The sequence below is a fragment of the Cyanistes caeruleus genome, chromosome 6 (assembly GCF_971803275.1).
Source record: "Cyanistes caeruleus chromosome 6, bCyaCae1.hap1.1, whole genome shotgun sequence".
Lineage (NCBI taxonomy): Eukaryota > Metazoa > Chordata > Aves > Passeriformes > Paridae > Cyanistes > Cyanistes caeruleus.
In genome coordinates this window covers 6,803,432-6,830,483 of record NC_141706.1, presented here as the reverse complement: position 1 = coordinate 6,830,483, position 27,052 = coordinate 6,803,432, and the positions used below count along the sequence as shown (strand labels likewise).

General features: G+C 41.1%; 1 protein-coding gene across 26 annotated transcripts in view; it reads right to left on the bottom strand.

Annotated features, from left to right (window-relative positions):
* The window catches only part of DENND2B (DENN domain containing 2B), a 152,726-nt gene that overhangs the window by 98,692 nt on the left and 26,982 nt on the right, over window positions 1-27,052 (bottom strand). For 12 of the 26 annotated variants that reach the window (XM_086892049.1, XM_086892031.1, XM_086892056.1 and 9 more), the window contains 2 exons: window positions 15,406-15,493; window positions 14,738-14,811 (listed from right to left, as the gene is read on the bottom strand). The gene's annotated coding sequence lies outside the window, so the exon portion shown is untranslated. Of the gene's footprint in view, window positions 1-14,737; window positions 14,812-15,405; window positions 15,494-25,492; window positions 25,622-27,052 lie in introns of those variants that run through there. The other 14 variants (XM_086892043.1, XM_086892059.1, XM_086892046.1 and 11 more) reach the window with 3 other exon arrangements.

Below are 27,052 nucleotides of genomic sequence, written 5' to 3'. Positions count from 1 at the left end.
CCATTAATCATTGTGCTGTTAGACAAGATTGCTTTGATGTCCACAGATCATACAGGAGATTTAAGACAGCAAGCTGTCTGAAAAATTCAGTGATAAGGTCAAGGTAAACCAAGGTAAAAAGTGTTTACTCAGTTCTAATTTAGTCAAGAGTTTTACTTGTTTCATATAAAGTTTATCTACTTTTGATTGGTATTTTATTTTATCTAGAACTACATAGTGCAAAATTTCTATTATTACTATTGCCTGACTTACCCAGTCACCTGGAAACTCAGTCATCTAAGGAGAAACAAAAACTAAATTAGAAATACTCTTCTCTAAAAGGAACTGGAAAGGGGAAAAGAAGTGTTGACTTTGATTGAAGGGGTCCTACAGCCCTGTCCAGATTAGCCAAGCAATTTGATTATCACTGAGTACTCTCTGAGAACCTGGGCAAAACATGGGGTTTTGGGGTTTGTTGAGGGGGGTGAAAATTAAAGTTCTCTTTGGGCACTATAAACAACAAAGAAAACCTACACTTCCTCCATCAAACAGCGAATGGATCCCCCAAGAACTAGTTTCAGCAGAAACTATTATTAAAAATTCTTTTGGAAAATATTCAAGTTATGGTTTACAGATAGAAAAACATTTTTAAAAGACACGTTAATGCTTCCATTAAGAAACAAAAAATAGAAACTTGCAGGCAAATAACTATTTAAACTAACCCTTTGGCAACAAGAAAAAAAAAAAAAAAGTACATCACTTAACGAATGGATTTGACCCAGATTCCTACCCTCTGTTTTAAGAGAACATTCTTGGGAAGAGTTCACAGGCTGTTGGTAGTACTAATCTATCTCAATTGTGTTACAGCTTTCAAAATGTCAGTAAAAGACTCACAAAATCCATTCCCACTTTGTTGCCTACACATATTCTTACCAATAAGGGCTATTAAAAGAAGCTGAACTAAAAATGAAAATAAGAAAAATTTTAAGTCATAATCAGTAGTTGAAAGGAAGGGTGTTTCTTCTACATACTAAACAAGGGACTTGAAGGATCAGCCACAATAGCAATCTTGGCTTATTCTCCAGTTCATACAGTCCCTAGTTCTTGTGACAAGACTGGTTTCAGCTTAAATTTGTGTTGGCTTGTCCTCGTCCCACCCAGGCTGTTTTCATCTTCAAGTGACAGCAGTGTCATGCCATTTCCTGTATTTCAGTCTGTAAAATCACCAACTCAGCTGTGCATGAGGAGCAACTCTAACTGCATATTCTTTTTAATGAACATTTTTATGGAGATAGGGGATGAAAGTAGTCTCAAGATACTTTTGTGGTAGTTTATCAATAAGCTCCGTACAACGTGGTATTGTTCTCTCAACAGTAGTCTTCTCTTAACATCCTTATCAATGCACTCTCCAGTTGCTCTACTGATTCTAAATTTCTCTCTGTGGTTCTGCTACCAAGAAAAAGTCCAAAAAGACCAAATATGCCACTTCTCTGAGTCTTCAACAGAGAGATCAGAGTTATCAGACTGCCCAGCACAGTCTATCTTTTACTTTGAAACTCCAAAGATCCACATGTCCTTTCCCTCAGAGTTGGTTTATCATGATCAGAATCACTGACCTCAGTTTTCCTCTTCTGGAAAATATACTGTATTTGCAATTTCCAAGCATGCTATAAAAGTCACAGAATCACAGAATAACTGGAGTTGGAAAGGACCCCTGAAAACCATCCAGTCCCAAATCTCTGCTGCAGGTTCACCTGGATCTTGTCCAGGGTGGGGTTTGAATATCTCCAGAGGATCTTTTGCTGGAACAGTTGCTTTCATGTGTCCTTCATATTTAGGTACCTGAACAATCCAGCCCATCTGATGTTACAAACTAGCTGCTGTGGCTCTGTCACAATTTTCAACTTGAAATAACAAGCCTTGTCATAGTCCCCCTTTTAATTCTTTCTAATTATTCAAAAAATGTGAGTAACTGATGTTTTGAAAGACTGAATAAGCATCCTATTTGAACAAAGGTCTTTCACCTCCTTATTAATCAGTAAAACCAAGACTAAACCTCTGTCTTGACAGTTGAGATGAAAAAATTGCTAGACATCAATAAACATTTCTCAGCCAAAGTTATAGGAACTCAGCATCTTTAAATATCCCAGTGAGAAGGAATATATTTTTAAAAAATTAAGTTTGCAGTTAACATATGTAAAGTCACACCTTGAGCTTTTTTTCCTAAGCTTTTCTTTTTGCATCTCCTTTTTGTTTCTGTCAACATTGTAACATAAAGCATCTGAGAGATTTAAAACGAAACAGTTCTAAGCAGTGGGTGAAACCACAGTATGTTAAACTGACAGGAGGTTTTGGCTCCAGCTCCATCTTTAAACATCTATTACTCAGCTGCTGTTTCTCTGCAGCAGAGGCTGAAACATTCATAGACTTCAGTCCAAGACTCCTAGTTTCTTAATATGTGCTTCTTAAGCATGTTTTTTCTTGATTTGTTTCTTTAATAACTACACCATGATTGTATTCCAACTTGCCCATTTGAATACAACCAACAGTTCTTCTTCTTCACATTTACTGCAGCTGGTGCCTTCCATTGAGGATCAGTTGTTCAAATGACAGCACACATGGCTGTGATTTCACCTGACAGAGTTATCCCCATCTGACAGGTGTCAGAGCTGGGACAGAGGTGATGAACATAAAACAAGACATGGATAGTAAGAAATTAGGGCAAAGCAGAAAAATTAAAAATATGATATCTCTTAAGTTTTAGCCAATTCTCTTTTAGCCAAATATAAAGCTATTTTCAAAAAACTAAAATATTTTTCCTATGGCATATAATCCACTCCAATATAAGCCAACTCCAGCACAAGAGATTTTATCTCAAACAATCTGAAGAGTAGAAGAATGAAAGCTTACAAAATATATATCCTTGTCTGTGTTGGAAACAGCACAATTCCAAACCAGAGACTAATACTGAAATACAATCCAGGGGCTGTGCTTCCATTCATAAACTGTTCCATTTGAACACAGGGTCTGGAATGAATTTTATCCTCATGTTCAACCAGAGAGCCACAATTTATTATAGTGCTGCACTTTTCAGTTTCAAAATCATATCCCTAACATTTTTTTCTGTCAAGTCCAATGGAGATTAGCAGACTTTTCAACCAGGACCATCCATAAAGAGAAAATACAGCAGGATCCAACTGCCCAGAGACATGAAGAAGCAAGTCCAGTTATTCACCACATGGCTAAAAGAAAATAAAACCTACTGTGTAAACACAGCTTCAACAGTCTGAGCTGGAAAGGCATCAGAAAGGTCCTTTCCTTAGTAACAGCATAAATGGGATCTCAAATTTTTTGCTCAATAACAGCATAAGTGGGGTCTCAGACTTTGGCTCTGTCTTTAAGTTACCACTAGACTGTCTTTGCAGCAGCCCAGCTCTATTACTCCTATATAAGATCACAGCAATGCTCCCTGACAACTTCAAACCCCAAAATAAATAACCAGTGCTTCCCAGTCATTGCATATTCTGCAGCAAAGATGAACTAGAAAAGGCACAGGCTTATTTACATCAGCTAAACTTTGAGCTGTTTCAGGAACTTCCTTAGGGCTCTCAAGGTAATCATTATTCTCTGATGTTCAAATTAAAAGGAATTTTATGATTCAAAAACACTGGTATGACAAATTTCAGTCTATAGGGTCACTGCTTTTTGCACCAGTTGTCTACGGTTTTCCAATGTTTTGAAATATTTCTCTGGCAAACAGACCTCTCCAAAATTGCAACAGAGCTGAAAACATTTTCATTGAGATTTCCCCACATACAGCAAGATGAAAGCATCTACTGCCAGGATACAACAAGATAAAAGCAATTTAAATAATTACAAAAAAAATCCCATCAACTTCTGGGCTAGAACAATTTCCTCTTCTGGAAAAAGAGAAGGGAAATTGGTGACATTCAGCTCAAGGACGTGATCCAGCAATCCAACCTGTGATTTAACATGTCATTTCTAAATACTAATTTTTCTCACAGATCTTATTGAACCAGAAATCTCCAGGTTGATCATAATTTACTTATACCACACCATAAATCAGATTTCTACAGTACATGGAGAAGTAGAAACTAGACTTCAGTTAACATAAACCTTTAAATGAAGAAAAAGGAAATTATGACAACTATCAGGTACAGAATTCTTATACAGTAAAATTTATTAATCTGTTAACAATCAAAACTTTTACATGCCAGTAAGAAGTTTTCCATTTGATAAGTCAAAGCCACTGCCACATCTCCTTTGCTACTCCTCTGGGTAGCTCTGTTTGTGACCAAGAAACATTTTTAACACAGCAGCTAATAGCTCCATGAGATGCTTCACCATCTATTTTGGAAGGCAATATATCAAGAGATCTGTGGTGCATTTTCATTCATCTGTTGGCTACTGCTTCTTCCAAAGTTTCTATCCAAAGACAGCCAAAACTAAGTTCTATGAATCACTGCTTGAATGAGATCTAATTATTCAATTAGTCTTAACGTCTTTCTTTTACGTATTTCTTGACAGCCTTACACACCTCTTGCCCTTCAGGGCATTTGTCCACATGTCTTTCCCACAATTGGAAGTGCAGGCTATTTCTTTCCCACCCATAACAGCTTTGAGATCAAGAAGAGAACTTAATACAATAGCCTGCACATCCCCTTTAGTTATAGTCCTTTTTACCTAGGGAGAGAGGAAGAATAAAAATCTGTATAATCACCTACTCACAGACACACTTTGCTGAGACCTGAAACCTGGTGCTGCTTTGCATACACCACAGATTTGTTGCAAAAATATATTTGCCACATGTACTTTTACCTGAATACGTAAGATTATTAATAAATAATCTCAGCTATGAAACTGCAAATGTATGATCCAACTAGCTAGTGTAAGTGGGGGAAATTTAACACTTAGCTGTGAAACATGAACTGCTTCAAAAAATATATTGGTTGGAAGTTTTTGATGATGAGGAAAGAGGAAAAAAGAGAAATATCTTTCTTGATTCTCCACTTCACATCTTATGAGTCACACCAGTTTTTGGTTTGCTTGCTACTACATTAATACAAATAAAACCCAGAAAAAAAACCCAACCTGTTTCAGAGCAATGTTGTCTGTTTTCTCCCTGTATGAATACACAAAAAAAACCCCAATAATGAACAGTATAATACAGATTTACAGTAAATTCCTAACTACCCATTCATCTTAGCCACTAAGAATGTAACCCCACATCACAGTGCTCTCTCAATTCCCAAGGAAGATGACTCAGTTGCTTTTACAGGAATGCTGTCTGGGATTCAGAGTCATTTTTCTGGGGGAAGAAAGGTTTTGAAGGTAGAATGAAAAATGCAAGCTATGATCCAGCCAGCAGAGACAAAGCACTTTTTCACATTTCTAAGCTGGTTTTCCACTTCCCCACCTGTACTGCCAACAGGAATGTGCTGGCTGTAGAAAAACAACAGAAATGCAAACTTCCTGTTAAGATACAGGATGGAGAGATTTTGTAAGTACTGCATTTTCAGCCACAGATTTGTGACAGGATTGGAAGAAAGTGAAGAGCAAGTTGATTATGCATTGACTCACCTTGCCTCTCCTTTTAACCAAAAGATAGTTCATGGCTCTTGAGGATCAAAATGTGTGTATCTTTAGAAAAGCTACAGCTAGAAAAAGGCAATACTCTACTCAATTTAACAGTGGTGGTCCTCAGGCCTGACCTTTATTAACCCAGTTATTATTACCTTCACTACCTCAGAAACAGAGTAAGGCTTAGCATAGTGAACACTATACAAACAAAACTCAAAATATTGGTCTCACTTGAGTAGTTTCTCTTCAAACACTGTGGCAATTTGAGTTTGCAGTGATGTCATCCACACAGTTTCTTACACCATCCCTGCAAAGGTGCAATGGAAGAGGTACATTGCTGGGGCTGGCTGTTACCAGGCAACAAAGAAAACTTTGCAATAAACTTCATGAGTCACCTAATGCTTCATTTTGCTGTAGTTTTGCAAAAGAATATACAACATGATTGGTAATGCTGCACACCACTGCTGCCAGCAGAGCCTACATACAAAGGTCACACCTTATAAAATGGCTGTCAGCTCCTTTTGATTGACTGTCCTCAAATGTTGCCTTTTCTACTTTCAGTGCCAAAAACAGAACAGAATGTCAATCTTGCACAGAAATGCTTCATTCATTAAGCAACACTTTCTCCTTCTTAAGAAATCTTTTTCCTCTTTCTGAAAAATAGATATTTGATGCTGTTAAAACTGCAAAACAAAGGTATTCCCTCATAAAATACCCAGCTGTGCTGAGGTACATAGCATCCATTGTGAACAAACTCATTTGCATTCCTTTCATTTACCCACTGACTGTGCTTGGTGTGTCACAAAGTTTATGGAGTTATCAAATGGTATAGACTGGAAGGGACCTTTAAAGATCATTTAGTTCCTGCCATGAATAGGGAGCTTCCACTAGACCAGGTTCCTCAAAGTGCCATCCAGCCTGGCCTGGTACACTTCCAGGGGTGGGACAACTACAGCTTCTCTGGGAAACCTGTTGCTCTGTCTCACCACTCCCTCAGAAATTAGAGAAATTTGTACGTGACAAGATTTTGTCTGAGAGACATCCTGGTTGCTTTTTCTTTAGCCTCCTGAGTGTAGCACCAGGATTCAACTCATGACCTTCTGATAGAGAGACCCAGGGTCTACCACTTCAGTTAAAAAAAAACTCCAATACCTGCCAATATTAGCAAAGCTGCATCCTGTCTGCAATTCCCCTCAGAGATGGACTGAATGCTTCTAAGCAAATCTGACTATTCAGGAAAGGGCAATCATGCTCTACTTCAAAAAGCCCTCCTCCTTTTTATTAGTTATGTCATATTATCTTATTTATACAACTATTATTTCCCTTATTTTATGTTCCCTGGATAGGGGAGAAAAATTCTGTTATTACAGATCCTTCTAGAAATCAAGATTGATATGTACATTACAGAAAGAGAGCTCTCCATGTCTATAATTTTATCCTTTTGTTTTCTCCATGTTTTTTGTATGAGTGTGATTTGGTATACAACATTTTAATAGATAACCTACAGAAAACAAGTGGCTGCAGAGTGCTACATCTTGTAGTGTTTACTGAGGAATTTCAAAGGGAGATACTAGTTGAATATAAGTGACATGTTCCTGTTCTGCTTATTTTAAGTAATTGCAAGAGAACAAGTCTGACTGCTCACCCCACAGGTTCAACCCTGGCCAACATAGCTATCTGAATTTCTGTAACTGTTCTGCAAAAAAAATTTTAATGTTGATTCAAGTTGATTTCATGTCTTAATTCAAGGGTGCCAAAGTCTCCCTGTAGCACCTCCACTGGTGCTTCAATCTCCAGAACTTCAGAGTAGAGCTTACTTGGTCCCCAAAACAACAAATAAAACTTCTTAACAAATGGAAAAAATATTCAGTCAGCACTGGTTCAGCCCCACACAGGAGGTACTGCAAATTGCAGGGAAATGTAGCCAGTCATAGCTGGCTGCTTCACACACAAAAAGCACCATCGGTCAGTAACAAAGAGCAGGAAAAATAATTTTCTCTCCTTATCCATATGCTTTCCTGACTAGGTCCCACAGGGGATTTGCTGATAAAACACAGCTTTGTCACATTTGTCAGACCTGAGGCTGTCATGGAAACATGACTGGTGGGGCAATCTTTAATGAGCCACTGTCACAAGGGCAATCTGTCTGAGGCAAGTGTTGCTGCTCCTGTTCAGCAGTGAAAGAGCCCAGCAGGTCCCAGCATCATCCCTCTGCTCCAGGTGCCCTGGACTGTTTTGTTTTGGAAACACCATTTGTCCATGAAGTGATATTTTGCAGGATTCCCATACAATGATGGTTCGGTTTGTTTTTAAATCAGATCATAAGCAAATCTTGCAATGATAGGTGTTGAAATGATAAGCTGAGCCAGAAGCCTGGGTTTTGACTTTGCTCCACTTCTGCCCACCTTGCACAAAGCCCACCTCTTATCCAGAAGAATAATTATATTTTAACAAGGTTCTCTCAACTTCTACACAATATCAGCTGGATTTTTTTCCTGCCCCGTTCCTCCAGCTATTTCCTAGCATTTTCCTTTTCTGCCCAGACTTGGGAGCACTTGACTGTTCCCTCACTGCACGCAACAGGTTTGTTCTTTTCTTGTGACAAATCATTTCTTAATTGTAAACACTTTAACACTTCCAGAAGCCAGCATATCATTTGGCACCAATACAGGTAGTAAAAACTCACCCTGCTCAGGAACCAGTGGCAGCTCACTTTGGAGTCTGTCCTGTCACTGCATCCCTGAGGAGCCCATGTGATGCCAGGTCTCAGAAGACAGCCAGCCCACATGCACTGCTACTGTAGAGAAGATTACACCAGCAGTACAGCTGCCAAAACAACATTACACTCCTGACACAGTTCAGCAAGAGGCTGGTACAAGAGGATAATTCATCTAATGCAGCCTGGTTTTGTAGATGGAAATACTGAGATGGAGAAAGAGGAATTTGTTGAGAATTTCAGGACATTTCACAGCCTGACCAGAACAGCCATTGCCTGACTCCTGAAATCTCTGGATAGACACACCCTTTTCAATCAGCCTGCCCTACCTAGAACAAGAACAGCATAGATTTTCCAGAAAAAATTATGAAAACCTTTAGCATAACTGCCTTCCTCTACCTGAGGATCTCACCATAATTTTTGAACATGTAGCACACCCATTATCAGAGTCACAAACACAGGAACTGCCCTGGGAACTGATGATATGGTGCTGCAGGCTGATGACCTCGGGCTGTTTTTTGAATGCCCTGCTCTTCCATGTGGTTGTATATCCCAGGAGGCATCCTGTGCTATTGCAGTACACAGCACCAAGTCAGGTTTACATCTGTTTACTGAGTCATGTCTACATTTGTCTTCTGCTATCCTTACACGTCAGCCAAGAGTAAATAAATCACAGCAGGGACCTCAGCTCTTGATGTGCTTCAGCAGAAACCTGGATAATGTCTTCTTATAGGAGAGGAGAGCATGCCAAATCTGACAGTACATTCTACTGTGCACCGAGATTGGAGCAGAAAAGAGTGTAACCTGCTGATGGGGTTCTCTGCTCTCTCTTGGAGAACAGCCCCCTCACCACACAAGGACCTCTAAACATCTGGGCACAAAATCAGTGTTTCTAAATGCAGTTGGTTCAACCTCTGCCTTCACCCAACCTTTATATAAAATAACTCTCATGACTAGGGGACAATTCTGTCTTCTTGCCCCAAGCCTCTTTTCACTCCAACCTTTTGTGACTCCTGCCACATTAGAGTGTCCCACAGGTGGGGCAAGGAAAACAGGCCCATGAAAGCAAGGGACATCACAACATCATAGGAGAGGCTTGATGCTGAAGGGAGCAGAAGGCCTAAATGGGCCATCTTCAGGGACAGGACTGGCTCTCCTACTCCACTGAAGCCTCAGATCAGGGCAAGAGTCTTGTAACTGTGCCTCAGCTGCCCAGGCTGTGAGCAGAGTCTTGCTTACAAGTGGCACTTAAGGGCAGTGCTTTCCACAGGAAATGAAAGGGGTGACCAGACACCACTGAAAAACCCATGTGTGCTCTTAGATCTTCACACCCTTCCAAAAGCCCCTCTGCTGCCCTGAGCCTAAGCACAGCAAGGTCAGTGAAACCCAGTCTGATGCACAGCAGAGCAGCCCTAATCCAGAGCATCAGCTGATTACAAAGAGCATATCCATTGTCCAAGAGTAGTTTTATTTTCACTCTTCCCTCTGAAACCAATTTGACTCTTCGAAAACCAACACCAGAATGAGTCACTTGAAATTATTTTTCAGGTGGGCTTCTAAAGACTGAGTTGCAATACAGCCCCTGCTCTGTGACAAAATGCCAGGAAAACCCCAGGAACTCTCCCAGAAAACTGTGAGGGGATGAATGCAAAACTGGCTGAGCTTTTCAGTTTCTCACCTCCCCCAGAATGGGTTTGAACATGTTGACAGCAGGGTGGTATGAAGATGGTTTTGTCCCCTACAAATCTTTTGGATAAACAGGATTGTGCTCTACATCAGAAACCTCTCTCTGTAATTTCAGTCAATATTTTCTTGGCTTGCCACCCTTGACAGTCATAAAACAGCTCTCTCTGGAATACGCCATTCAAATTAATCAGCTGTCAGCTATTCTTTTAAAACTAATAATAGAAGGTCTGCATGAGCCTGTGAGAGACTGAAACATGGGAATGTGAGTTGTGCAGCTGCAAATGTTTCTATACTGCTGCAGCTCTCAAATTGCTTTTTACTCTCTACCAAGAAGGCATGAAACAGCATTGTAGGGAACAGGACTATCAAAATTGCTGTCCTCACCATGCCCTTAAATGCGGTAAATGCTTAGTGATGCCTTTTAAATTTCAAGGAAGCTTTAAAGAGAGGAGGGATGTTCTGGTTATAAACCATCAGGCTCAGCTGGTCCAGGAGCACAGATAACTTGATGGCTTGTATCCTTTGGATTCCAGCTGCACAGGGGATGCCAAACTATGCTCTTGCCATTGGCAGAAGTTGTAACCTCCAATTCATCTTCCTGTCATCAAACTGCAACAGGATGGGCAAAAAGGGTTCCAGGAGGAAGCATTGCCTCAGAGGATGGGATAGCAGGGCTCCTCTGAACAGCCCCTTGACTACAGCAGTTTGGCTCCAAGTGGGCAGAGAAGATTGATGTTACATGAGGCTTGAACTCAGAATAAGAGCTGGCACTGGAGCAAAGCCAACTGTGCAACACTCCTGTAACTGCTATGGGGACTCTGTTGTCACATGAAATTGAGGAACAACTGGGAGGCTCTGTTCAAAAAGCACTCAGGTTGGAAGTATGTTTGCAAAGCCTGATGAAGGAACAAGAGCAGCACCTGCCTCTTCCAGGTCTGCATAAACCTAGTACCACCTGGGGACATTGCCTCTACCAGAAGTGGGTCCATTTTCAGCCTGAAAAAATACTTTCAAAAGCCTCAGGCTTTTAAGAGAAAGAAGCAGTCTAAATCCCAGAGCGGAAGCCTTAATTATAATGGATTTGTGTGAAAGTTGCCAGATCTTGCCCTGCTCTGTGATCAGGGCTGTGCCAAGAGTCTGCTTTGTGTCATACTAGCAACTGTGTTAAGTTCAGCAAAGTAACTGGGTCAAAGATGCACAGCCAAAAGAGAGATCACTGATTAGTACTAATGAGAGCCTTCACTGTAGAGCAGAATGACAGTGCCATCATGTCGAGGTTCTTGCTGTAATTAAAGGTAGCCATACCCATTTCCAGTGTGAGCTGCACAAAACAGATTTTTTGTGTGTCAGATTTTACACCTTGGGAAGTCACTCATGACCAGAAAAGAGAACATGAGAGGAAACAACTGAGAACTCACTGTTCATACTACTGGAATTGAAATTAACTTATAGAAAATCAGGAAAGATTTGAGCATCCTCATGAGCAGCTCTAACAAACATGCAGCACTGTTGTTTTCAATCCAATTTTCAGTGCTATTTTCAATCCAATTCTACCCATAATGGGCATAAGTTTACAGATGAAGAATACTGATCTTGTGTTCAAGAATTTAAAGGTACATCTGCCCACAACACCAGGTGCTCTAAAGATCAACCTTCAACAGAAACAGCAGAACCAAAGAAAACTACGGGGTTTTTCCGATGTCTCACAGACTTTCCCTAAGAAGAAAAATAAAATCTGTATAATGTCAAAATAGAATCTGTAGTAATCTAAAGAAAGGAATAAGAGCAGAAACTAGTATTTAATGATACAAAGTCAGTCCTAGGCTTCTAGGTAGCCTCAGCTCATTTGCAAAGCAGTGTATTTCTAAGTAATAAAGACAAATATGTCAGGATAGCAGCTAACCTGGAATTGACCTCAATAGACAACATGAACATCTGCTGTCAGCCTATGGATAGAGGGTGTACAAGGAGTTACAGAAGACAGGATCTATGCAAGATGAAACAAGCAATTAAAACACTATACCTCAGAATATAAAAATTACTCAGCAGACAGTCAAGAACAGGGAACAAACAATATTTCTACAGTGTCCCTTCACTTTCCTTTAAGTACAATGAGACAGAAAGCAATTAATCCCACCAAAGAACCTCACCAATTTCTCTGCAAAACTCAGAGCCACTGATTATTCACAGATTGAATATAGACATTCAGCTACTGACAGAAACATGGTGGACACCTGGGACCAGTGAGGATATTTATATCAGGATGACACAAAACTGTCTTTGAAATACAGAAATGAATGCACTTTTAAAGTGACAACTACAAAAATGTAAATGCTGAGCTAAGGACCTTTCCAGAGGTGCTGTGTTGAACACAGAGCTGTTACACCTGCACAGACTCCTGCAAGAACTCCACCTGCCTTACCAGCTATACCAGCAGCCTTCCTGAACTGCCCACTCCCTCAACAGATGAAAAAACAATGGGTCAATCTTGTTACAATTGTAGTTACAAATACATAATAATTTCTATTATTATTATTTCCTACTTGTAAGGTATACATAACATAATGTATGAAAACTTAATTTGAAACCATTCAGAATGCTAGAACATATGGAAATTATCTTAAAGGACCAAGTGAATGATGCCTTGTATCACTTTTCAAAGTAACTTGCAAATGCTACAGCACAGACTATTAAGGGAAATGCCACTCAGCCAGAAACACTGGGAGAGAATTCACCAGGCTTCCTGCTGCATCACAGCAAACAGGAACACACCAAAAACCCACTGCTGCCTTTGGAGTACCCGGTTTGCAACACCTTGCAGAGATCTCTCAGGATTCCCAAGCTGATTATCAGTAAAATGTAAGTGCTTAAAAGCAGTGGTTGCAACATTGAAAATCATTAGATTTGTCTGTCTTAGAAATTTCAGCTAATAGCATTTTTCCCTCAAATGGACCTTAAAATTGGGAAATGATCACAGTGTTCCTTCTTAAGGAGGGAGTTGGTTCAAATTAGCACACCAGCTCCACAGATACTTCATTTTTAGTAAAAAACAGCACAAGGATTCTTATTAAACTGGTCCTAACCATCAAAGAGATGAAAATAAAATTGTTTTCAAACCAGTCTAACAATACTTGCTAACAGTAGTATTTATTGATGGAATGGATCTGGCAGGCAAGAGGTGTAGACACAAAGTTAGGCAGTGCTGGTGAGCCCTCAGTTTGCAGATGACAGCTGTCAGTTCTGCTCCAGCACAGCCTGCTGCTCCTGCATGAGCGCTCTAGGGTAGGTCACCGCTATGACAGCGCTTTTTCCCTAAAGTCTTCCTGGGATTCCCCTCTGAAGCACAGCCCTTTAATCGAGGAACAATCTGCACACACACAGGCTCGTACACAACAGCCATGTGTGAGGAGGGGAGGTGGGATGGAAGGATCTGATTTCCATTCTTTCCCCTCTAGGAAGGTTTGAGGAGAAAGTGGAGATCAGCAGCACCATTATCTCCAGCATGTGTTATTAGCAGCCACGCAGAAGCCAGTCAGCAGCGTCTGGCATTGTTTGGAGCAACACAAAAGACCTTCTGTTTGGAAAGTTCAAGAAAGAAAAGGCAGAGCCTGTGGCCTGGTCCTGCAGTCAAAAGACTGACAGAGAGGCTGGGAAGTTCTCAGGCAGAGGCTGATCCCAAGCCCTTTGAAGTTGAAGGGAAAACTCCCATGGACTCCAGCAAGCTTTGGATCATGCCTGAAACACACTGAAGGGAACAAAGCAGCATAAAAGTAGAAATGAGCATCTCCAAAGGGGAATTTAAACAGCACAATGGTGACCTAATATATTCATCATGGTTGCTGATACCATGTGGTTTTGTGATGTTTGGCAAAGTAGGATTATATTAAATTTTTAAGTCTTTTCATTAGGATACAGCAGTTGTACACTCATTAGGTATTTTTCAGTTTAAAATGCTATGCATCATGCCCCAGCATTGAGTGTTTTATACGGCATTTTGCAGAAGGAAAGCTGGGAAGGAAAGTCCCTTCCAAATTGCTGAAATTATGAGTTTTCTGCTTTCTTTCCTCACTGCCTTCTCCCAAAAAGGCTGGTCTACAGCTATAAAATACACAGTCTAGGACTGAAAACCTTATTAAGGACAATGTGCTGGCATCATCTATTCATGGGCAGTCGCTTGAGAAAGAGCCCAACCCAGAAGAAACTATAGCAGCACATTCTCCAAACAATTACTAAAGGATCCCAAGTGCAGGGAGGCTCCAAATCCTCTGTTTAATTATAGTTTAATTAATTTTCTCATTAAAGATGAATATAGAAGCATTCAAGATGAAAGAAAAGTCTTCTGATTTCTGTAATATTTACATAATAATTTTCTTGCATATAGGAGTAATCGTTTCAGTGGGTTTAAGCTTTGGTGCTGTCTGGGTCCTAAATGATATTTTCTGGGAGTTAATTTGTTACAAACTTTTTATTTAAAACACTTCTTCTAGCCTTTGCACAAAATTCAACAAAGAGCCAAAGTAACTCCCTTCCCCCCTCCCACCCCAAAAACAAAAAATGCAGGATGTTTCCTCTTTTCCTGGCTAATAGAATCCAACTGTTGCATGACATCATTCCCCAGAGTTAGGGAATCCAAGATCACTCCAGCACTCTCGGCTGAGAGTAAACACCACCACCAATAAAAAAAAAGAAAAAAATTTAAAAATCATCAAACTTTACAATGGGAGGACATAACATTAAAAAGGCAATTTTTGTTACCTGAAATTTGGAGCATTTCCCTTTCCACTCCATTCTCAGATTTGTATTTCCCAGACAAAACTCTGTGTTATTATCTGAGGCAATCAGAAAACCAGTCGTTTAGTGTCTAATACCTGCTGTGCTTCCCATAACTCCTTCATATGACCTCTCACAGCACTGATTCCAGCTAAAATGATTGCAGAGAACACAGACTGGCCAGGCCAGTTGTCATGGAGATCTCTCTCCCCCCACCCCCCCTTTTCATAAGCGCGCGCGCACACACACACACAGATTTAAACAATTCTGGGAGGCATCCACAAAACAGCATGCCTTTTCATCAGCTAAGTTTTGAAACATTCCACCCCTCCTCCAGCCCCTCCCCAGAGTCAGTCCAGGAAGCTGAGATTTGGGCAGGAATTGATTGTGGAAATGAGAGATATTGTCTTCTGAAAAAGAGAAAACAACCACAAAACTTGCTGATTTTTTTTTTTTTAATTCCCCCGAAGTAAAAAAAGAGATGTTTGCTCACCAAAGCTTTGAACTAAAAGTAAATCTATCTCATTCAGACCTGCAGGCTATTTGTCTTTGCCTGCCTGGGTATGAATTTGATATGTGAAAGCACTAAAGCTTTGTTGAAATACAATCATGCAGATTACAAGAAATGCTGCTGGCATGGCCTGACTGCTTACCTTGCTGTTCTTCCAGTACCAAGCCAGTGACTTAATTAGCACAGGTATTCATAAGGTCATGCAGGATTTCCTGTATTCTTTCATGTTTCTGTAATTAAGAAGAAAATTGGGCAGGTCAGGAACATGCAGCTCAAACAAACAAACAGAAGAAAATCCCCCAGCTAAACAAGAACACAGAGATACATCTGGAAGTTTTCTCGTACTGACTGTAAGTTTAAGTGTTGCTTACCCAAAACTTGTTATCTCCCAGTTAAAGGAAAAACCCATTTCACTGACGTTTGCAAATACAAGAACTGATTAGTTTACCATATTCACTGGCACCATGGTTGCAAAACAAAACTTACTCCAAACATAAATAAAAACCTACAACATTTTTCCTTGACAAAAAGTATCCAAATTAATCCCCACCAACATAATATAGGAAAGTCTGGGCTGATAAATCAAGAGAACAGAAAATACCTAATAAAAAAGAAAGAACATTTATTAAGAAAATTCAGTTAAAAAAATATTTGGAGACTCAGAGTAAGGGTACTGTGCCCAAAGTTTTTACACTTTGAGAAATACCTTGAAGACCTACTCTTCAGAGGATTTAATCAGAGTCAGTCATTCAAAGTTTTAAGACTTCTTTAAAGATACTGAAGGGATTTCATGAGTCTGTGTTCTGCAATGAGCAGTATAAGCAGCAGTCCCTCTAGTGGGCAGAAAATTGCAAAGCTGCCTATGCCAAGCTAAATAGGAAATCAATTTCTTCTGTATCTATTAACCACTTCATTGTGCTGTTTTAATGCTCCACCCCTGCATTTAAAACCCAATACTGGCATATGAAAACCTTTATATATTATTTTGGAAGTTGAACACAAGAAAACATACATGATATAACCAACATAATTAGGTTTCTACATGAGGAGATTGAAGAGTTCCAATATATTACTCCTCTGGTTGTGTGAGATAGCCAAGATGTTTCATGGGAACACCTGTTTCTCCATGTAGCCATCCTGACATACAAACTATACCAGAGCATATTACACTGCCTGTACTTCAGAAAACTCTGAATTTTGTGATTCCCAGTAGGTTGCACACTTAAATCACCTCTCTCTAACAAGAACATCACACAAAAGCATACACACACACACACACATATATAATATATATATATATATATATAAATAAAAAATATGCCTATACACATAGGCATATTTTACACTGTTACCAAAAACTGTGTGCAGACTGCTCACAGGTAGATAAATAAAACAAAACACCTACTTAAGCTGTCAAGGATCCAGAAGATGCTGAAATGACAACACATCAAATAGTTCCTAGATATGAAAATACCATATGCTAAGTTTGCAATTTCACACTAAGATACACTAAGAATGCACCAGTGATGCCCAGCCAGAGCCATGAGAGCCAAATATTAAGGAATTCTGACTTGGTTTTGTCCTGGAAAGTTCCTTTGGTGTATTTACCAAGATAAATTCATCACATGCTGCAAGTGGGCACAATTTCAGCAGTGTGACTGGGGAAAGAGGGGAACTGCTAACTCCTCACAGGAAAGTAACGTTTTACACAGCATCACTTGCAGAGGGAGTGTTCAAAGACACTGAATTAAAAAAAAAACACTCTTAAAATTTGATCAATGGACAAGTGAAATGGCTAATCATGCTCAGCTCTTCTATAGACCCTACCACTGATAACATGGGAGTGTGTACCATCTGCATCATATTGGAAAATATGTATATGTGTGTACCATCTCCAGCACTCATGGCAAGGCTCTGTGGCACTTCATTCCATGATCACATCTGCATATATGGCAAGGATCTGGGGGAGCAGGCAAGCTGGCACTCATAAATCACTGAAAATGCTGTGTGCATTATATACACTCTCTGTTACAGTTTAAAATTCCAAGCAAAGCAAGTGAAGTTGTTAAAACATATCAGGCACACACAAATGTGTAGGAACAAGGCACAGTAGTAAAACCATGACCCAAGCTTTGGCCTTGGGCAGGTGACTACAACAGAAGCCCTCAGACAAGCACATTTCTATTGTAAGCCCCATGAATACCATGAAAACGCCCAAAATTAGTTCCTTGCCAAAAGGTGACATATGTCACTCAGATTGATCCCAGTGAAACAAGAGCCATTCCCACATTTTACTCACTGGGATCACAGTACATCAATACCTCAGAGCACAATTTAGGCTCTGGACAGAGTCTGAAATCATAAACAGAGGACATGATGAACAGCTGATTTTGCATTAATTACAACGTCATGGCTACCCTGCCATCAAAAGGCATCAGAGTGTGTACCCTCACCCCCTGCAGGAGACAGACAACCCATTACTCACACACAGCTGATGTTTGGTTTCTTGTTTTTGACACACTTCCCTTTCTGACTGGTTGAACACACTCCTTCCTACACTCCTGGCCCTGGGATGGAGCAGCCACGTGAGGCGCAGGAGCAGACACGAACTGGGCAGGTGAGTGCACAGCAGGAGCCCCCACCAGGCGCACCTGGAGTCTCTGCCTGGAGACCAGCAAGAGAAACATGAGCTGCCCGGCCTGAGATCCTTTCCTGAATGCTTTCCAAGCAGCCATCAGCAGCAACAGGAGTGAAAACAAAAATCAGACTTGTTCCTCATGAAATGCTATCACTTTCAGTAGGTGAAAACACAGTATCAGAGGTGAGCTCCAGACTAAACCAGCCACAACAGCAGCACAAATCTCTGGTAGGTATAAATTCAAATTAATCACTGCTACAACTTCAGTAACATTTTCCTTTGCATTTTTTAGATAAAAAACACTCTTGCAATGTTACTTAGTATTTTTTTCCTCTTCTCAAATAACTCTGTGCCCTTCACAAGGGCTTTTTCGCCTTTTCCATTGAAGATGGCCATCTGATTGCTCTACCTCATGTCATCTCTACACATTTACTGACCGTCTTTCCAGAGACCTCAACAAATATGTATTTGTTTGAAATTCCATCATTTAAGACTCAACAACGAAAAGTGAAACTTAATTAGTCTGTCCCAGTATGTTTTTAAGCCAATACTGCTGCAAGTGCCTGCAGCTCCTGCTGACCTCACTGGGAGAGGCAGGGAGCTTGGGAGCAGCATTTCCTCACCACCAGGCAGTGACTTGCAGAGGTATGGAAATAAGGGGAAAAGCCCGAGCCAGCTCTTAATGTAAAGCACACATGCACTACAAAAACTGTGTTCTTTGCTCCTTTTATAGAGAGCCAGCACTCAATACTTTTGCATGGGGAATTCTGTGGACTACCAGGTGGGGCAAAGTGATGACAGGCAGGGCAGCAGGCACCACACACTCTGAAGCAGTCCCATAGCACTACTGAGTTCTTTAAATTAACAGAACTCAATAAGGCCCTTATTGGTAACACTCCAACATGATGGTGTAAGAACACAACAACAAAGCAAGTGGCAAAAGATAACACATTTGACCCCAAAGGTATTGTTATACTGAGGTGATTGAAACTTCCACTGCCTTCAGTGGCATGTTAACTTCAATTTTGCCCCACTGTGTGTTTTGCTAGGATTGTGGTATCCAAGTAAGTAGCACAAAAGAAGATTGTAGCCTTGTTAACAATAGCAAAAGAGTTGGTTCAACATAGGAGCTCCCCAGTTGCAAAGGGACTGCACAGGTGAAAGACTAAGATCAGTCAGCTACGGACTTGTTTTCGTCCCCCATTTCAGATCCATTACTCATAGTATATGCACAACTCTCTTCTAACAGGAGAATTAAATTTCCATGACCTCCTCAATGATCTAGCAAGGATCAAGTTTGCAGCACTGTACTGGTTTCACTAACCCAGAAAAAAAAAAAAAATTGTGTGTGTATATCCCCAGTATTTATATAGTATGTATATAGGAAATGACTAATCGTAGCTGTGCTCTCTTTGAGATGCTGCCAACCCTTTTATGGCCCTATATCCCATTTCAGTTTGATCTAATTCGGCAAATGAGCCTGCCATTCTTGCATCTGACCCTGACACTGCAACTGTGTGCAAGACAGCAGTTTGAAAAAGTTTCTAATTCACTAAAACTAAGGGGAGATCTGTACCTGGGGGTCATGACAAGAAGCTGACATGCACTCAACTGCTGTGCAAACACTCATTCAAAAATAAAGTGGCTTAACTTTGTGGCTATTATTATTTTAGGCCCTGATTCAGCAAAGCACTTAAACATTGACTTCAAAAGAACTTAAAAATACACCAAATGTGGGCTACAATATTTTACCAAAGTGGTGGTTTAGTAAGGTCATATATTTTAGAGAAGAGAAGTGGAAAGAGCTTTTATTTGGCAATTAAAGCTTTAAGGCACTGTTTGGTCATACTGGGACACAACCCTCATGCTAAATCTACTGATGATGCTGAAAATTTGCTGAGCAATAAGCTGAATAATTCCTTAATAAAACAACTTTAAATGTGAACAGCGTGGAATTAACTCATGCGAATGCCTGGTTTGAGAATTATCCATACCTATGGTCTGATTCATGACAGGAGACACATATTACAGCTCACCCTGCTAGAAAAGCAGTGCAAAGCCAAACAAGCCATACAAACTGGCTCTGGGCCCAGGCAGCCAATTCAGCCAGCCCTCAACATCCCAGTGCTGCAAACTGTGTCAGATGGCACCTGGCCAAGGCACAAGACAAGCCAGAGGGATAACCAAAAGGTGGGAATCTCGTGTAAATAAGTCCTTCTGCTCCTTAACTCTCCAGAGCCTGCCCTGGCTGCAACCAATCTTCCTTCCAGTCAACACCCTTCCTCCCTTCCTTGCATGGCTCTGCTGCATCCCAGGCATGCCCAAAAGGGAGAGACAGGAAGCTGTAGGTCCAAAACTGATGGAGGGGGAGAAGCCCTCGAGGAGAGGTTATTTGTCCTGTCTGTATATCCCCAGCAAGGGTGGATTTATGCCCCAAGCAGAAGGGCAAATGAGGCAAGTAGGTTTCCTCTGGGAACCATCCATATCAGGAGAGACGTCAATGAGTTTCTTGAAACTCCACAGGATTTCTGATTTGACCCTACATGAATGTGAGATCTCCATTTGTCTCACTTCACTACTGTTTCTCTCAAGTAGAAGTGAGAGGACAAGTTTCTGTTCCCCCTGTTCACAGCACACATCCTGTGACACAGAATGCTACACGTGGGACTAGAAGACAATTCAAAAAACAGATCCACTCACACCTGGAATTGCACTGAAGCAGAACACACAAGAATATAACTTTGGGAGGACTAAATCTTGTGTGAATCTGAGCAAGTACTGCAAAGCTTTGACTTAATGGGAACAGAGGGGCAGAATCCTTCTCAGAGCACATAAATTATGGGAATATAAGCCAAATCCCCAGCTGAAGGGGAACTTTTCAAACCCTTGTCAAGGTATCCCACTACCCGTACTTGCATCCAGGTAGTGGGACAAAGAAAAAGATGCTGTTGGGAACCATCTCTATTGTTTTATTGGCTATATGAAGCTAACAAATGGAAGAGAATCTTTTAGCAAAGCAAGGGACACAAGGACAGATAATATTGCTGGGATTACTTCTGAAGCAGAATATGGGTGGTGGTTACATTTTTCACATTTTTCCCCCTGCAAAGATGCTTTCCAGAGCAAAAGAATTCTTAAGGTAAACTCAAAATGGAAAATGTGGGCCTAAGACTGTGCATCCAGTATGATATCACCTTGTTTACATGAGAAAAAAAAAAATCACAACCAATAGCACTGTACACTCTTTGAACTTCTAAATTGATAAATAAATAGATAAATAATGACAACATGTTTTGTGATTCCTTTTGATCATCAGCTATGAAAGTTCACAGGAAGTTTATACAACCCCCTCTTACTGGACAGATCTTATCTTCCAAATGGTAGGAGCCAAGAGACTCCAAGAAAAAAGTGTCAGCCTGATGTTCCTTTGGACAAAAGGCAATGACTTCTCTGTGTGCTAACACAGTTGGCTTCCTTTATATTAGCCATGACTTGAACTTCCAGACTGGCCTGGAGATCCTGTGAACTGCTGCTAACATGCTAGGGGAATGCCTGTGAGCCCCATCTCTCATGTCTGAGGAAGGTGGATAGTGCAAGCACTGGCCCAGGACTACTCCCATCACCTTCACCCCATGGAAATCAAAGCCAGTGGCAGCGTGTGTTTCCTCAGGGATAAAAAAGAGTTTGTCTTTTGTACTGTCATAAACATCATAGCAGGCAGATTTTAAGCCACAGACAATAAAGCATTTTCTTCTCTACTTTGGATAGAACAGATAAACATAATATTGCTTTGAATATGCAGAGCTCCTTTTATTCAAGGCCCTCAGGGTGCTCTGCAAAGCCGCATAATGTCACTCCAGTGTGGCTGTTGGGAAAAAAGGAGTTCAATGGCTTTGTGTGCAAGTCTGCACAGTGACCCCCTGGAATGACCAACAGTGTTCTAAACACCAGGCTCTGCTGCTTGCCCCAAGGCCAGAGTTAGAACCTGGAAGGCAGTTGGGGTCAGTCAAAACTGGGGTTTTCTGGAAAAAAGGTTGGGCATGGGAAACAGCCAAAACAAGGCCTTTTTTTCTAGCTGGCTTCCAGTGCCACAGAGGGAATGAAAGTCAGTGACATTGGAGTGACTAGGACGAGCTTGTGCAAAACAAAAGAAATCCGAAACCAGACCATGCAGACAGTTCAGAAACATTTTATGAACTCTGTGTTTCTTTCTGAGTACTTCAGTGCTTCCTGGGTTTACAGTTGGAGTGTGGTACAGAGACATCCAAATGCGCCACGACCACCCTAACTCCAGAACTGGGAGCAGCACAGCTCCAACAGCACAAAGCAGTGCTTGAACTGGTGCAGCTGCATTTTCTGGGAAGGGGGTCGTGGCACCACGCAGTGCCCCACTGCAGTGTAAGGTGGTGCAGACCTCCTGGAGTCACCTCCAGGGCCCTTTGTGCTGACATCCATTGTGTGGCACACACATTCCCAGAGCAACACACTGCAGGCTGCAGAGGAAGCCAGTCCCAGCGCTGGAAATTCAGCTCCCAGCACCCAAGGTCCAGATGAATGCTTTAAAAGCAAATTCATCCTTCCTCCCTCAAGTCTGTGCATTCTTCAAGACAAAGCCAGGGGATATCTCTGAAAATAACCCCACACCCAAGGATGGGCCGTCCCAACATCCACTTTTAGGCTGCTGGAGAATCACACACCAACATATTTTTCTTCACCACTAAGAGTAGAGGTTATTACTTAAGAAAAAAAGTACATATTCTGCTTCATTCTCATGAAAACAGAGAGCTCAGAGATAAGATTTTGCCTTGTGACATGAAAAAGCATAATTTCTTATTTTCATTAAACTACCTTCCATTTTAGAGAAAAAAGGAAAGCAAGAATCAACTCCTTTTTTTTTTTTTTTTTTTTCCCACATCAAACTAAAAAGGGCAGAACTTGGGAAAGTACCAGTGCTTTTCCTCCAAATCTGGGAAAACTATACAGTTTACATAGACCAGGGCACTGTTAGAGATATTTTCCCTTTAAAACACTGGATAAGGTCCATGTAGTCACATGATGTTCCCCACTGCTATGTACATTGTTTTAAGAAGATGGACAAAATTCCCTCCCTGGAATTGCTGCTGCTTGCTGTTCATACTATGGAAGTGGTGAAATCCCACAACACAGGCTCAGTGTCAGCCATTCAGTGTGCACAGACCACACACCAGAAAGTTTGCAAAACATCTTGCTGCCAGTGAAGAAGAGCAAACAAAACCTCTCTTAAAAAAACCTCTCTTAAAAGCCTTGGTTTCTAGCTAACCTCTAACCTGGGGTAGCACTGAATGTTGCACCGACATCTCCACCTAAACCCCACAGCTGGGCCAGGCTGCCAAGGAATTGGACATCCCCAGTCAATCCCATAGTTGTGCCAAGATCTAAATGCTCCAGCTATGGCTGTTACCCTTGCAGCTGGGTGTGTGTGTGTGTGTGCACTGCAAACACGAGTTAGTGCCTACAGTGCTGGAAGCAGCTCATGGAAAGTCTGAACCGTAAGATGCAAATCATTAGGAGCGAGCATCACAACTCGCTCTGGGGAAAATTCCCCATTCAAGAACAGACACGCTGATTACGTCTCCAGTTTTCTGATTTCCTGATGTGTGAAAGTCCCATCAGTAAACATGAGAGCTCTGTGCTTACTGAAAGCATAAAGCAACGCTCTCAGTTTGCCAGAAAGAGCTGAAAGTGCTATTTTGCACATATGCATGGTGTTGAAAACCTCTTCCCTTCCTCCTGTCCTGTGTGGAGAGACCTAACAAGGAGTCACAAGAGTCAAATGCTGTTCTTGCTTTTGACACCATGCAGGTACATGGCCTTGGATAGTTTTCTTTGCCTGGTAACATGAGGCTGTTTGGCTTTCTGAAGGTGTTGGAAGAATGCAGTAAATTGTAATCCCACCATGAACTTCAAACAGCATCTATTTTTGGTCACGTTAAACACTTCTGTACATTAAACAACCTCTAAGCTGTTTACAGTTTCTTAACCTGCTTCACTTCTATACATTTTTGCTACTCACTCCAGCCTGAAAAATGCCAAATATGAACAGGGTTTCCTTATCATCCTTACCACTGAAAAAAGAATTTTCCCTCACAATTTACATGGTCTCAGAGAGCAACAAATGTAAATGCTCCCCTGAGACACTGAAAGAATTAGAACCTGATTTTTACTGCCTGTTTATTCTAAGTCAGAATTTTGCAGATTTTTTTCTTAGATTTTTGTAGTTACATTGTCAGATTTAAAACAAACAAAAAAAATCAAAAACCTATATTGTGGGTCATTTTTAAAATCTCCTCCACCCAGTTGCATTCAAAATAAGCTGCAATGCACTTGTCTTGTAAAAGCCTCAACAATGGTTAAATTTTCCTCACAAAGTCTTGTCTTATCACTAGTTTTATCTCCAGTTTACCTGGGCATGACCAGGAGCAAATCTTAGCAATTTTAATTCCTCACTGCCTCTAGAGTGGCTCCCAAGTATAATTCACACTTGTGAACCAGCTATAAAATAAAGCAAGAGCTTGCAGCTCCCCTTCCCAGATATCTCAGACACTCACAGAGAGCCAGCAGGCCAGCACAGTGTAGAAGATGTTTGTAAAACACTGTGTCATTTGGCATCCTTTTGGAATGGCAGCTCAATACTTTAGAAAATACAAGCATCCCCTGCAATTCAGCATGAGACATAGGCAACTGAAACAACTTTCTGCTTTCTGCCTGTTCCCTTATCGCTAAAGAGCTGATAATAACTGAATCTACTGGAAATACTATTACAATAAACTTATCAACCTTCATAAGATGGCCACAGACTGCTGGAAGGAAAGCATTACTATATTAAGAAGAGATTGGCTATATCTTTTAATTTAACTGGATTCCCCCTACTAGATCCATTTAAGAGGCTGTATTAATACATTCCTTTGGAACATTTTCCTTATACAATTTTAAAATCACATGGTGAGCTAGGGAATGGAAAAGAAATGTCATGCACTGTCATGCACAGACAGAGAATAAGAGTCAACTGCTTGCAGGCTGTCTCCTGGATGAAAGAGCAAGCCCATTAACAGGAGAAGGTGATAAAAAATCCATATGCAGCACAGAGCACCTCTAAAAGCCAAAACAACAACAGGCAGTTGAGGTGGAGAGTAGAGCAGACTGCTATGACTCATAGGCTATAAGTCTAGTCAGTGAAAAATCTGGCAGAAGTTTGCTGTTGGACTATGTCAGTGCATTCCCAAGAGATTTATAGCTGCTTATTAAATCATCTGTTCCTTTTAAAACTAAAGAAACTGCCTATGTTTCACTGCATTTTACATCTGCTAGAAAGACCCATTAGTACAGAGTAGAGTTTTTCCTATTGAGTGAGTCATCCAAAGGATTTTAAGACCTTACTTGAGAGAGGAAGGGAAACCTACACAAGTGATGGGCTGCAGCATGATCCAAAACCTGCTGCTTCAGGATGGGTCTCCCTCACTGGCATCTCTGGTGTGCCTGGCTAATCCTCAGAACAGGTCTTTTAAGTAACAAATATTTTCTGCAGAGGAAGGGAAAGGAAACAAGTACTTACTGCAGAGGAAAGTTCTATTGAGGAAATAGTCATGCCTTCAGGTAAAAGACCACTGTGGCTTGAGACAGGGTTTGTGGAGCAGGTTCATGGAGTGTGATGACACACAGGCATACGCTGGTGCCAGAGGACCTGTCAAAACACGAGGAGCTGGCAGTGTCATCAGCTTCCAGACAGAAGCTGCTGTGCTCAGGAGCTGGAGGGAAAACCCCACTAGCCCTGCAGTGTCATCTCAAAACCCAAAGGAAAAGAAAAAGGAGCTGTGCACAGTCCCGTCCCAAGCATGAAGAATGCTGCTTGAGCACTAGTTAGTTCACAGGAGAGCAAGACAGAAGGATGGGTAGGGCTGTCATTTCCATCCTGGTTAGCTAAATAAGCTGTTTTGTTATCTCAGAGTGCTCTTTGAGCATCTCTGTCCCTACCCTTCCCACACAATTATCCATTGAAAAAACCTGCACAAAGAATGTTCCTTCTCCCAACTTCCCTCCTCTCAGCCTCACTTTTTTGGCTCTTTTTTCACCCTTGGGCACATCCACAGATTAGCTCTCTGAGATAACCATCTCTCAATGGTAATGTACAAAGATATTATCAAATAGAAGCCATTCACTGAGGTATAGATGGGGCTGAACATCCCAAATTTACTTAAAGTAGGAAAGTTTTCCAGATTTTAAATTAACTCCTTAAAAATAAACACAGTCCATGCACATTTGCCAAACATATAAGAATGCAGAAATACTCTGTCTACAGCTACTTCAGTGCTAAGACTGGAATAGAGATGTACGTTAAAAACACCAAAAATGCCCTTCAGGGTCAGACCAGCAGTGCCTCTAGCTCAATACTCTGCCTTCAGAAGCAGTGAAAGGCAGTGCTAGTCAGGACAAGCCCAGGAACCTCGCTGCTTTCTGGCCATTTTTCTCTGTCCATGGGAGACTGCAAGCTGTGGGTGAGCAGAGCTGAAAAGCAGCGAGATTTACAAAATGTTGCTAACAGTGCTTTTGTTACTCCTGCTGTACCGCTAAAATCCTATTAAGTCTGTAAAGTGAAGCACGACAGAAAGTCATGTGTGAACTGTTTCACTCAGCTGAAAAGTCAGCAACTTGGGAGCTTGAGAACACAATAATAAAGTCAAGACCCACACCAGCTCACGCATGCTGGACGCCCAAAGCCTGAGAGCGAATGAAGGAACCGAGCATCATCATGCCCGTGGGCACGACTGTGGCAGATTTGCCAGCACACACTGGATGGGGGGACAAGAAGGGATGGGTTGCTCAGCACATTTCTCTTTCATGTTTTTGAATGGCTGCCTTGTAAAAGTCAATTTGCTAAAAAACATGACAAGATAATGGTAGGTCCTGCTGAATCGGCACAGCTATGCTATGCCAAACTGATTCCTGCAGTAAATCATGTGCACTCTCCAAACACAAAGGCAGGGCTGTACAGCTCTGCAAACTCGTTATTTACTTTTGCCAAAAATGACAAAATGTCTGTCAGACTTGTTTTCTCTTTATTATCTCTGCACTGAACTATCTTTGCTTTAGAACTCTGAATCAATTCAGAAGGAAT